The sequence below is a fragment of the Galeopterus variegatus genome, unplaced genomic scaffold, assembly GCF_000696425.1.
Source record: "Galeopterus variegatus unplaced genomic scaffold, G_variegatus-3.0.2 Scaffold3307, whole genome shotgun sequence".
NCBI lineage: Eukaryota > Metazoa > Chordata > Mammalia > Dermoptera > Cynocephalidae > Galeopterus > Galeopterus variegatus.
Window position 1 is genome coordinate 101,751 of NW_007729418.1, and position 14,148 is coordinate 115,898.

Consider the following 14,148-nt stretch of genomic DNA (forward strand, 5'->3'; position numbering starts at 1 on the left):
GGTGAGCATTCTGCATTCTATCCTGGCCCCAGCTCCTGCACCTGCCTGGCTCCCCCATCCAGGCTGGGTGGCCTTTCATGACATTGACAGGCTTAGGGTGCTCCAAAGCTTGGTCCAAGTGCCATTAGGCACCCATTCACGCTGACAACAGCTGGAATTTGACAGGCTTTCCAGCACTGGAGACAGGTGAGCCTCTTGATGCCTGGCCTGGTGACAGCTCTGATATGTCATCCAGCTATTATTTCTAGGTTTGTGTTAAGTCTCGGGTTTCCCAGGAGATTTGCACTTGAGAGGGAGCCAACATGACAGGCAGGAAAAAGTAATGTTATTGATCAGTGAGAAAAATAGGCCAGTGCACTCCCAGTCTAAACCTTGGACATCAGAATCTGAGGAATGTGCTGGAAGTAATGGTAATCCCAACCTAGCTCAGAAAGCACTCCAATAGTACTTCTGGAAATTTACCCATTTTAATAGTCAGCATTCTCAGTGTTTGAGGCTTAATGGCCTTTCCTTCAACCCAATGAGAAAACATGAAAAAAAAGGAAAAAGAAAAAGAAGAAAAGAAAATTAATGGCTTTTTCAGTAGAAAACTGATCACAATTGTGCAGTTGATTAATGTCCTCTTCCAGGAGGACAGGTCAATGTGCATGTCCCTGTACTTCTCAGCAATGGATTAAGAACAAGGGATACTACTTCCATGTAGAATTACTCCCCTGATTATGTCAGCCTAAACCTGTCCCCTAGATTCCAGACCATTTCTAACTGCCTTACTATCTCTATTAATAGGTTTCTTAGTCCATTTTCTGTTGCTTAGAACAGAATACCTAAGGCTGGGTAATTCATACGGAAAAGGAATTTATTTCTTACAGTTCTGGAGGCTGGGAAGTCCAAGTATGAGGAGGCACATCTGATGAGAGCCTTCTTAGTAGTGGGGTCTATATGCAGAGTTCTGAGGCAGCACAGAGCATCACATGGTGAGAGGGCTGAGCATGCTAGCCGAGGTCTCTCCTCTTGTAAAGCCACTGGTGCCTCACCCTCATGACCTTATCTAATACTAATTACCTCCTAAAGGTCTCAAGTCTCAAAAACCATAGTCAGATTTCCCATCCTATTAATGCCGTTATAACGAGGATTAAGTTTCAACATAAGTTTGGAAGGGATAAACATTCAAACCACAGCAATAGACAATCCATTCCCACCTCTCATCATGAAGGCTCCATCCTTCAAATTCCTCAGGCCAAAAGCCTAGGTATCACCCTTGACTTCCCTTTCTTTTACCCCATATCCAATCTTTAAAAATTTCTGTCATCTTTGCCTAAAAAGAATATATTCAGAACCACTTCTCACCATTTAACTCCGTGACTACCACTCTGGTCCGAGTTGCCATCTTGCTTGGATTATTGCAGTAGCCTCCACTGGTCTCCATACTTTGTATCCTTCATGGTCTACTCCCCATCTCTACCATTGTCTTTGTTTATTTTCTTTATGCACTTCAGCCTGATATTTGCCTCCATTGCCACCCACTAGATAAGTCCATGGGGTCAGAACAGCACATGGCAAGTGCTAACATTTGAGGGATGAATGGATGAAGAACACACTGCAGGCAGACCCTGGGGTCCTGAGTCCCAGCATATGCTGCATGAGCCAATAATTTAAACTTACTAAGCTCCATGAGGAGTTATCATCTTGTTGCATTTGTGAATGGAACACAGATAACTAGTGAAGAAAGGCTACAGAGCTCCATTCATTCTTTCCTCACCCTCTTAGACTCAACATGTTGGAGACTAGTTTCTGAGTCCAAGATTCCAGATGAACTATTTAGAGTATTAACCCCACTCTATGGGCTAGGTGATCTTTAGCATTTACTTTTCTTTTAGGGTTCTGGAGAATACAGCACCAGGAATCATACACACAGTAGTGCTGAACTGATCAATTGGCACTACTGAGATCTTGCCCCCATGTCATCATGAGTATGCTGTTTACACCTCAGAACAATCCAACTGCTTTGCATTGAGGACAGGACAGAAAGAGAGAAACATGGGAGAAAGACTGGGATAGAACCCTGGGTATGAGAATGAGGTAGAGGACCCTGCGTTACCTTTACAACCCAAGGGAGCTTTGGGGCTATAAATCATAATTATCCTACCTAGAAGTTCCCCATTTACCTTCTGCTTTCCTCCTTGGAAGAAATCAGAACGGCTTGTCAAGATTTATAATTTTTTCTCAATAAATACCTGAAACATTAAGTTATTTGGGGGAAAGCTGAGGAGACTGCAGAGGGCGAGCTTCATTTCCTGCCTGCCCTTGCTGCTGACTTGGTGACCTTGCTGGCAATGGAGGACTTCTTGTCCACAGGCTTGATGACTCTCACGGCCACTGCTTGTCTCATGTCCCACTCTGCAAAATGGCCTGGAAGAGGGGATGAAGAATGAGACCTCTGGAAAGTGGTACAGAAGGCAACGCTCTTAGCCTGTGCCTCACTTGTGGAATGGAGACGATGATTTCCTCACGATTCCGTAGCAATCCCTGGCTCACCTAGAGGTGGGTACTCAGAGAAGGTCTCCACACATGTGGCCTTACCAGGGGACATGTGAATGATGGCTGCGTCCCCAGACTTCAGAACCTTGGGGTTGTCCTCCCGCTTCTTGCCTGAGCGCCAGTGAATCTTCTGCTTCAGCTCAGCAAACCTGCAGGGGACATGGGCTGCATGGCAGTCCAGCACTGGGGACCAGCTGCTGTGGATCTGCCCGGGGTGGTTCAGGACAATCACCTGACAGGGAGCAGAATAGAATTAGACACAGATGGCAGCTAGTCCCATGATCTGGGCTTGCAAATCTTTAGGAACTATGGGTCTCAATCGTTGTCAGGACTAATTTACAAGAAGCCCAGCCACCACCATCAGCACCTGCATCCCTCCCTAGGCTCCCTAGGCCTTACCTGGGCCACACAGTTGCCAGCCTCCATGGGAGTGGGGGTGGGGGGTTGTTCATGCTGTCTCCAGTCACGTTCCCCTGCTGGATGTCCTTCACAGACATGTTCTTCACTTTGAACCTACATTGTCATCAGGCAGGGCATCAGCTAGGGTCTCCTCACCACAGATTTGACCTCACTGGTGACATCGTTGGGGACAAAGGTGACCACCACCCCAATTTCAGGAAACCAGTCTCCACATGGCCCACTGCACAGTGCCGATGGGAAAAGGGACTCAGAGTCCCAGACACACAGGGAGAACTGGCTTCTTGGGAGGTCCTGTGGTTCTGGGTTCAAGGACAAAGGCCCAGTCAGAATTAGTAGAAATCACGAGATGGATCATTGGCTATTATACTTTGTGCTGGACCAGTCGGAAGCACAGGGAGCTTCTGCTGTTTATCCTACTGAGAAGAGGTGGAGTCAGGGTTTGAACCCTGATAGTAAGGCTTCAGCTCATTTCTAGCTCCTTAATTCCTAACTGAGAAGTCTACCCACAGCCCCCATGGCCCTCAGTCACCTCCAATCTTGTATACATCTTGCAGGACTTGTATACATCCCCTGAGGCTTGTGGGCCAGGTGAGAGGGTGGGAGGATGGAGGAAGATGGAGTCCAGAGCTGCCAGCAGAGTCACTCCCCACCCCTCTCCCCCTGCATTTCCCTCCTACCTCATCACCTTCCAGGCCTTGAACCAGGGCATCAGCAGGATGTGGAGCAGGGGTGAGACTGGGGTGCGGTCCCTGTTACCCACCCAGAGCTGTGTGCCCACCCCGGACCACACTCAAAATGGCACTGGACTTCAGCACATTGTCACCATGGCAGATCAACACGGGTATGAAGGCCAAGGTGGCTGGTTGCAGCCAATCTTCCTGAGAGAGCGGCTTACTTCCTTGGTGACCTCTTGGAAGCACAGGCACTGCAGGTGGGTTCAATGGAGTTCACCTTGGTGACAGCCACTATGAGCTGCTACACACCCGGTGGAGGCCTTCAGCACATGCCCACAGGGCTGCCCATGCTGGGAGATGCCTGCCTTGAACTCGCCCATGCTGCTGACCATAACCAGCACCGCCCAGTCAGTTTGCAGGGTGGGACATGGACGCCAAGGATTTGGGGAGGGAGCGTTGGACAGGCTGGGGCTTCTGGAACTCTGGGTGGGCCCAAATCCCATTGCAGAGCTGAGGAAGCCCCCCAGGAACTCACAGATGACCACAGCACATTTAAGAATGCCCTGGCTGCAGTGCACAGGGTCCTGCTCCCCAGTTACTCTTTTCTAAGTTCATAAACGAGCTTTCAGTTCCTTCTTCCCTGACCAAGTGATCTACTAGTCTGGGGGTCTAGAAAACTGGTCCTGCCCCAAGGCAGCAGTCTCTCTGAGCTGCATTAGAGTCAGAGACTCTCACTTCTGTCCTCCCTAACATGCAGGATTGATGATTGACACAGGTGAGGAAAACCCTCCCCAGGCTCTGACACCTTCCTTCCCAAGGCTCAGAACAAAGCCTGAGCTTCCTCCCTCCACAGGGAGACCCCTGGGGGCATGGACTGTCTTACCTGGGAAGTGCCTCTGATCATGTTCCTGATGATGTCCCGGTGGCCTGGGACATCGATGATGGTGATGTATTTGCTGGTCTCAAACTGCCACAGGGAGATATTGATGGTGATCCCATGCTCTTCCTGCCTAAAAAAAAATTATAAAGTAGCACCTCAAGACCCACCATAATAGGAAATTTCCTGAATACAAACAAGTTATCATATGGTCATATTTTAAGAAGACTATAGAAAAAAATATACGTAGTCTACAGTATCGTGAACATTACTGCAGATTTTCAGTATGTGGCTCCTCATGGCTAAGGATACTTTTGCACTTCTGTCCTCACAAAGTACTATTGTTTCATTTTGTTCCACTGTCCAGTCCCCAAGACCCTTGACTGAAGAACCAGCAGTCTGTGCTGGGTTTGAAATCACCAGTAGCACCCAGGGTAACCTCAGTCCACAGAACGTAAGAAGACAAGTGAGGCAGTGTTTGGAGTCCAGTGGCAGAACCCGCTCTGCTACAGAAGAAATGCTCCAATTGTCCTTCCTAAGCAAAAATTGCCACGATTCCCCATAAACAATCAGTTGTCCGTTGACTGTTATAAATAGACTTTAATACACAACTAGCCGTCTGAGGGAGAGTTTGTAACTGTTGACCAAAGACACAGTGGGGAAGGGAAATAGATTTCCACATAGCAGGAGAATGACTCGTCTGCAGTCTGCAGTTGATGAGGGTGCACACAGATCTCCCTTTTAAAACATGTCAGCATGCCTGGATGTAAGCTGAAATTGTGGAGACAGTACAATGGGCCTCATGTGGGAGTCTTTCAATAGATGCTGTATTCTTCTCTCATGGGCACCCTCAAATGCAGGACTGTGAAACAAGCGGCAGCTACCAGAAGACATCCTGTAAAATGCCTGGTCACAGAGATATTTTAGATGATACAGAGCAAGATGCCCTAGCTTGGCTGAGATAAGAACCAACCCTTTGTTCCATCTCTTCCCCACTTCCTGTTCTGTTTTCTTTTATCTTTTCCAAGATGACTCTCATTCTCTCTCTCTCCTTTCACAACCTAATTGATAGTCACTGTCTATGAGAGAGTGTTCTGAGCAGTTTCTTTTAACCAGGCTCAGTCCCTGGGGCAAGACAGTGTCTCAAAAATCTGATCAGGTGCGACAGAGAACAGAGCCCAGAGCCGCCAGCCTCAGGCACATGACTCTCTGTCCTGCAGCAGACCCCACCCACGGCTGCTCCGAGTTCTGACCAGCCAGCCAGAGATAACTGCATGTGCTGGAGGCCGAAGGTGGACGGGGGAGTTGTAGCACAGGCACAGCCTGTAAAACTAAGCTGGGAAAAACAAACATGCCTCAGAGAAACAAATATGGAAATGAAGAAATAAAGGCAGAGGGCACAAAAGAAAGACACGGGAGAGTAGAATGCATCAGGAAAGACTTAGAATGTTTCTTCACCCAGTAAATAACTAGGGATGAAGAAACAAAAAGGTCATGTTTCAATAGAAAATAGTATATTTTGTGCATTTTTAAGATGTACCTTTTCCAAACCATCAGTGTGAAATATGCTCTGAAATATTGAAAATATTTTCAAACTCATTTCCAGTTTGACTTCCACCCTTTAAAAGCTATTATAAATTTTCTTTTAAAATTCACTTAAGATAAAAATAAGCCTATCATGATTGCTTTTGAATTATCCAGAGTTAGCACCCACACTATGATCCCAGCTTACCCTTAAATTAACACAAGAAAATGTATGATTAGAATTTAATTAGAAAAAAATTTCCCCTTCTGGTTGAGAAATATTCAATTTAATAATGGGGACTAATTTTAAAAGTTAGAAGCTTCTCTATTTTGGAGATGGAAAAACTTTAAACTGAGTGGGCTAAGGAACATTCCTTATTCTTAGAGATGTAGATAGAGGCATTTGAGATATCGCCTACTATGAATCTATAGATGCCTATTCTTACCTCAATAAACCTCTGTTCCTCAGTTTCCTCTTCTGTAAAACAGCATCTTCTCATCACCATCGTAAGAAGATTAAATGAATTAGTAGAAGAGCACCTTGCACCTGGCACTCCGCAGTGTGACCTATTATAAATTAATTCACTTTAAAACTTCCCATTGCTTTCTTTTCTCTTCCAGGATAACTTTTTATTGAAGTATAATATATGTGCAGAAGTGCCTGTAAGTGCACAGCTTGATGAATTTTCACAAACTGAACACACCCCGAGGCCTCCGTCCAGACTGAGAATCAGAACATTCCAACACCTTAGAGCTCTCTTCACACTCCCTTCCAGTCTCTACAGCCCCACCCCCCAGCCCCAGCTAACAGTAACCATTAGCCTAACAATGTTAGCTTTGCCCTTTTTAAAACATATTTTTAACTGTGATAAAATACACACAAAATTTGCTATCTTAACCATTTTCGGTATACAGTTCAGTGGCATAAAGCACAATCATGCTGTTGTACAAACACTGCCACCATCCATCTCCAAAACTCTTTTCATCTTGTGAAACTGGAACTCCATATCGACTAAACAATATCTCCGCATGCCTCCTTCCCCTTAGCCCTGGCAACCACCATTCTACTTTGTCTTCATAAGTTTGGTTCCACTTATGAGGTTTCTAGAGTGGTCAAGGTATTTGTCCTTGTTTGCCTATTTTTGTTCTCTACAGAAGTAGGATCATACAGGTATGTTCTCTTCTGTGTCTGGCTTGCTTCCCTCAACATCATGTCTATAGGATTCATCACTTCTGTGCAGACAGTTGTACTGATTAATGATAATAATTTTTATCATTATGTAGTTCTCCCCTGTGTGAGTATTCTATTGGTGATGGGCATTTTGGTAGTTTTCAGTTTAAGGTTTTGACATATAGTGCTGCTATATGTTTTGGTAAAATATATACCTGGGAATGAAATTGCTAGGTGCTGTTGGTTAAATGTGTCCCCCAAAAGTTCATGTATTGGACACAATCTCCATTGTAAGTGTTAAGAGGGTGGGAAATCCCATTACAGTATTGGAAAGGTAGGGCCTAAAAGAGGTGATTAGGTTGTGAGGACTGTGCCCTTGTGAGTAGATTGATCCACTGATGGTTTAGTGGGTAGTCCTGGGTGTGGTTATGATGGCTCTATAAGGAGAGCAAGTGAGGAGGTTAGTTCTCTCTTGCTCGGGTCATTCACCATGTGATACTCTGTGTCACTGTAGAAAGTCACTACCTACAAGAAGTTCCTCACCAGATGTGTTCCCTAGACCTTGGACTTCCCAGACTCTATAAGAATTTCTGTTCCTTAGCCAGTTTCAGGTATTCTTTTTTTTTTTTTTTTTTCCTTTTTGTCTTTTTTTGTGACCGGCAACGGGATCGCAACCTTCGGTGTTGCACCCGCACCTCGCTCAGCCAGTGAGCGGCCGGTCTGTACGTGGGATCTGAACCCTCGGCGGGAGCGCCACCGTGCTCCCAAGAGGCGCACTGTAGCAGTGCGCCACTGGGCCGGCCCCTAGTTTCAGGTATTCTTAAAAGCAACAGAAATGGACTAATACACTACCTCAGGATATGCACGTGTTCAGCTTTAGTAGATAATCCCAATCACTTAAGCTCAAGTCACCATACAAAAGTCATCATCTCTTTATATGAAAAAAAAAAAAAAAAGCAATGAAATATTTGAACACATATGAACACAATGGGCTCTGCCCAGAATAATTCTTCTCTTCCTGGGATTTATCTGCCCCCGCCTCAACTCCCCTGACCTCAAACTCCACACTCTGCTCCATTGAGCATTCTGTACTTACCTGAACACTGTTCTCCTACACTCTCTCCTCCCTGGGCCATTGTGGGTGCTGCTGCATTTAGCCCTACCCTCTACCTGGTTTGAGGGCTGCTTGCCACTCAGACCTCACCTCCTTTGAGAGTGGTCCCAAAACACAAAAGCAAGCCTTTTCAGTATTTACATCATGGTACCATGAGTATTCTCCCTATTGGAATATAAGTCTGAGGATGAGGCTCTGACATTCTCCTCTTGCCAAGGTCTCAGTCCTTACTACCTCTGTCTCTTTATCTCTTAGGAGTGGTCTGTACATGCAGATTAAACATTGAGCCTCTATCCTGGGTTTCCACTGATGTGAGACATGCTTAGAACATGCATAAATTCAACATCAGCAACCAGAATCAATCCACTTTCCAGCAGGTAATTGTATATAACACCATCTTGCTGTTCTAGATATCAACTCTAGGGATTCACTAGCATTTAATAATACCTAGAAGAAATCTACTCAGTGGAACTTTTTAAAGATTAAGTACCATCACAGAAAGCACTGAGCTTTGAGTTGGTCTTTAGTGTTAGATTAAAAAAACAAAACTACGGGGCCGGCCCGGTGGCGCACTGGATAAGTGCGCCGCTTGGGAAGCGCGGCGGCGCTCCCGCCCGAGGGTTCGGATCCCACATACCGGTTCCCGCTCACTGGCTGAGCGAGGCATGGGAGCAACACCGAGGGTTGCAATCCCGTTGCCGGTCCCTGGTCTGGTACGGGGGCAACACCGAGGGTTGCGATCCATTGCCGGACACGGAAAAAAACAAAAAGACAAAAAAAAAAAAAAATAGAGAAAAGAAATGCCATAAACGGGGCCGGCCCGGTGGCGCACTGGATAAGTGCGCCGCTTGGGAAGCGCGGCGGCGCTCCCGCCCGAGGGTTCGGATCCCACATACCAGTTCCCGCTCACTGGCTGAGCGAGGCACGGGAGCAACACCGAGGGTTGCAATCCCGTTGCCGGTCCCTGGTCTGGTACGGGGGCAACACTGAGGGTTGCGATCCATTGCCGGACACGGAAAAAAACAAAAAGACAAAAAAAAAAAAAATACTCCGAGTCTACATGGTTTCAGTTACAACATAAAGAGAGTAATATAGACTGACGAGATAGAAGTGAGCCCAATTAAGAGTTTCATTCACATTGACAACAGTAACCTGGACCACCCAGGAACAGTCTAAGTAGAAATCTCCATGGCCTAAATGGAAAAATGTTAAATAACTTATTCAGATCTTTTCCTCCTTCATTAAATGCAAAGTTATGTCATGGTCATGGATGGGACTGATAATGTCTTTTCTCTACAAATTACTCTCTAAACTCAATGTAAACCTAAATCTGTTTTTATGGAACTCAGCCTTATTCTAAAATCAGCTGGGCAAGATAAAGACATAAAAACCTTTGAGAAAGGCAATTTAGGGTATTGAGCACATCCTTTCAGAATCCTAAGTACACATTAAAACTGTAGGGATTAAGTTGATGGTATTGATATGAAAATGGACAAATATCGTTGAATTGATATGAAGTGCTGGAAGAGACATTTATAAAGGAATTTGATATGTAATGAAAATAGCATTTAGATCAATGGGGAAAAGTTTAAACAGTCAACTGTTCAGGACAGTTGGCTATTTGGAAAAAAAGTTAGATCCTTATCAAGTAAGAATGGATTTGATTGCAAGTAACGACAAAAAAAAAAAAAAAAAAAAACCCAGAACCCAAAAAACCCAAACTAACAGTGGCCTAAACAAATAGGGATAAAATTTCTCATATATCAGAAGTAGTTGCTAGAATTGGCCTACCTGCTCAATGATATCCTAAGCCAGAGGTTCGTAAACTGTAGCCCATGGGCCGATGTCCCATTTTTTGGTACACCATGCAAACTAAAAATGGTCTTTACCCGTTTTAGATAATTCAAAAAGGCAAGAAATTTTGTAACAAATGAAAACTATGTGTTGTATTCAAATGTTAGTGCCCATGGAAAGTTTTACTGGAATACAGCTTTACCCATTTGTTTACGTTTCCTCAGTGGTTGTTTCTATGCTACAAAGGCAGACTTGAGTAGTCGCAACAGAGATCACATGGCCTACAAAGCCTAAGATTCTTACCAACTGGCCTTTTATAGAAAAGCCTGCCAACCCTTTTCCTAAGGAACCCACACTTTTCCCAGCTTTCTCCTCTGCCATCTTTATTGTGTTGCCCTCTGCAATGCAGTACTCCATTACTACAAACTGGGCCCCCAGCTCCAAAGCCAAAGCATTCCTGGAAACCCTCCAGATCCCACTTAATACCTGATGGCCGAAGCAGCACAAGGCCATGCCTAGACACAAGCAGCCTGGGAGACCTCCATCTCTTCCCCATCCAAAAACAAATTTCAGAAGGAAGAAATGTGTAAATAAGACTATGAATACAGAATCCAGGAAATATAGAATGTAAGTGATCTTTCTATAGGGAAGACTAAATATGAAATGCAGAACCAATAAAGTTATTGACTTATTAGTATAAAACCTCCATGTAGAAAAGAAACTTGAAGAAAAACTGGAGTGTATTTGTTACATTTTGTTATATAGTTTCTATAAAACAAAGATTTAAAGTGTTTGATAGATTCAAATGGTGAATAAGAAATATTCAAATTCTCATTTTAAAAAATTTTTGGCAGCCAGCCAGTACAGGGCTCCAAACCCTAGACCTTGGTATTAACACTGCATTCTACCCAACTGAGCGAACTAGCCAGCCCCAAATTCTCATTTTTAGAAGATGCAACAATGAAATAATGTCTTCCTTAGGGTAACTTGCTCTGTATGCAGAAAAGACTCCCAATTGAGGGGAATATACTCAAACTGACAGTCTTATTCAAAGCGAATTTTAGAAGTATGGCAAGACCAAGTCACATCTAAGATTCTTCTCCTTAGAAATTCTCCTTGTACATGAAGATGTACTCAAAGATGACCGCAGCACTGTAACAGGATGTGACTTTAAATACCCTTTAAGTGTCCAGTGAGAGCAGTTATAAGGGTTATTGAACTATTTAAGTACTGTAAGAACTAGCATCCATTAATAAAGGTTTATAATTTTGAAGTACCTCCATAACATCTTAAGCTGCAAGATTTTCTTAAAGCTGGGTTCTTATGCAAAGGCGGCAGTCTGGCAGGACACATGTCAGGTGGTCACTACCTCAGGACAGGATTGGGGCAGGAAAGCAAGGCTTTCATGTTGTATACCTGCTATTCCTTGAGTTTAGAGCACAAACTACTTCCATAAGATTTGTCAGAACTTTAGTTGCAGAACTGAAGTACTTTAAAAAATCTAGGAATCAGAAAAAACTTAAAACCCACCACATGTGGAGACAGAGCTTGAGAAGGGTGGAAGTGGGGACTGCTCTCCTTCCTGCCTTCTCAAGACTCAGCCATCATCCCCACCACATCCTACACAGACATTCGGCAGGACTCAGGCTAACATGGAGAACCACGAACACCCTCTCAGGAAGTTGGATATGGCTGTTGTCAGATTATCTCTAAGTTTAACAGATGCACTCCTGCCCTCTAAGACGTTAAGCCGATCATGTGATGTTACTAATGGGCTGAATGTCATCTTCAACTCTGTCTCTTCTGCACCAAAATCTAAGTAATTTTTGCATTAACATCCCCATTGGACTACTTCCCTATATCTTATTTTGTAGCCAGGTTTTAGAACTTAAAACCAGAAGTGGTTTGAATAAATGCTATAGTGGACAAACATTTGTTTCAAAGAGTTATCCAGCCACTTCTCCTTTCTGTGATCCTTGACACTATTTGAAACCCAACATATATGTTCACTCATTCGGATTCAGAGGCTCAAGGATGTTGGGAGATGTCCAACATAAGAGACCCACAGCAATCGTACTACAGAGTTTTATTTAATAAAAAAAATCTAAAGTCATTAGGCAGCAAGTTTCTTAGATAATGAGACAACGCTTCCATGAGTGTTGGGAGATGTCCAACATAAGAGACCCACAGCAATCGTACTACAGAGTTTTATTTAATAAAAAAAAATCTAAAGTCATTAGGCAGCAAGTTTCTTAGATAATGAGACAACGCTTCCATGAGGCCAAAGGCCCCTCCACCAAGGATCAGTCTCGAGCGACATCCCCCACCCGCAGCAGCTCCCAGGATCTCATTTGACACTGACTAGTGAGGGCCTCGCACCCATGACTAGTCCATGACAGAATGCTCCCTGGACAGAGCCTCACTTACTCCAAGGAGGCCGGGAATGCTAGGACGGGAGGAGTCGACATTGCTAAGGCCTAGGCCAGCTTTGGACCAGCCCCAGGCCAACGGTATAGAGAAGGGCAACAGAATAGCTTGGAAGGGTCCAAAGCACAGCACTATTTAACACCAGGAACAGACTTACCCCAACCCCAAGGGCTGACACACCTATTCTTGCTCGTCTTTCCCCACCTAAGTGACCCCCGAAGTGGCACTAAGGCTGACTCACTCACAAGATCTAGGACAAAGCAATGTTCAGACATTCTGACCCCCTCCCCACCCCGGTGATAAATGAAAACAGCACTAGAGGGGCCTCTGCCCACAAAGGGGTCACTCCCATAACACCATCCCAAAACACTGTGCTTTGAGAAATTAAAGCCTAATCCACCTCCCTTCAAGGAGCCCCTCACAAGGGTCATGAGACTTGAGGGGTGTGGGGGTCGCAGGAGGCTCCCGGGTCCCTCAAGAGCAGCCACACTGCTCGATCACCGATGTGTTCAAATGGTGCACGCTCATCTTGTGCTCGTCATCCTGGACCATCAGGGAGAAGAGCCTGACCTTGACGGGGCCACAGGCCTGGAAGAGCCAGGGACAGGTAGGCACCTCCCTCTGCAGGAACAAACAATAGGAGGGTGAATGCTATTAGAGCCACAGCCCCATACTTAAGGGCATCGGTGGACTTGGGAAGATTAAGTGGGAAAAGGGAAGGAGGGCACAGGAGAAGCCCCTGGATCAGAGCTGATTCAGAACAGTCCTTAGGAAACTTTCTTATGAACAAGGATAAGGGACAAGGTCACAATGGCGGAGATGCGACATATTACATGATTGCCACCTTCCATAGCTTCTTTGACTCACAAGGAGACAGGACCAGAGAGGAACAGCACCTAGTGCTACAACCCCAGAGGAGAAAGGACAAGGCTCCGCATCTTACCTGATAGCACTCGATGTCGGATTGATGGTGCTCACTGCTCAGGGCCAGGCAGGTCCCCTGACAGTAAGGGAAGCTGAAAGTCTTGGGTGCCACGATACACTCGCCCCAGGCAGCTCTGTGAAGGTTCACTTTACGATCCTGCAGATGACAGAGCTTCCCTGCTGGAAATGCAGCCTGGCTGTGGTCTATCTCCCGGTGATTCTGGCCTGGGATCCCCAGGATCAGCTGCTCCACATCAGGGATGAAGGGCTCCTGGACGTAAGGCAGGTGAAACAGAGTTGGCTGTGCGAGGGGCGAGGACGTGAACAGCAGCACTATATCCCTCCTGCCTTCGTCAGTGGAACACGCATTCAGTCTGGCATCAGCGACCTGGGTGGATGGAATCTTTTCCTCTGCCATAAGGGTGGGTACCACCTCCATCCAGTATGTTAATAAACAGTAGATCTCCAGTAGCGATCCTCTCTCTGACTGATGGGATGAAAAGATAATGGGGAAAGAGCCAAGAAGGAATCTTTTGGGGCCCCTTTGATGGTCCTGGAACTCTAGTACGAGCTCAGTGCCATGCGGGGCAACTGGCACCCAGGCCCATAGCTGGATCAGGGAAATCCCCAAGAAGGGGACTGCCTCAAAATGGAGCAGCCAGTAGCTGTGGAGGAACTGGGAGCC

The 14,148-nt window shown here is 45.5% G+C and overlaps 1 pseudogene; it reads right to left on the reverse strand.

The window, feature by feature from the left end:
- Positions 1-2,287: 2,287 nt before the first annotated feature.
- On the reverse strand, positions 2,288-13,902 carry LOC103600329 (annotated as a pseudogene).
- Positions 13,903-14,148: the final 246 nt, after the last annotated feature.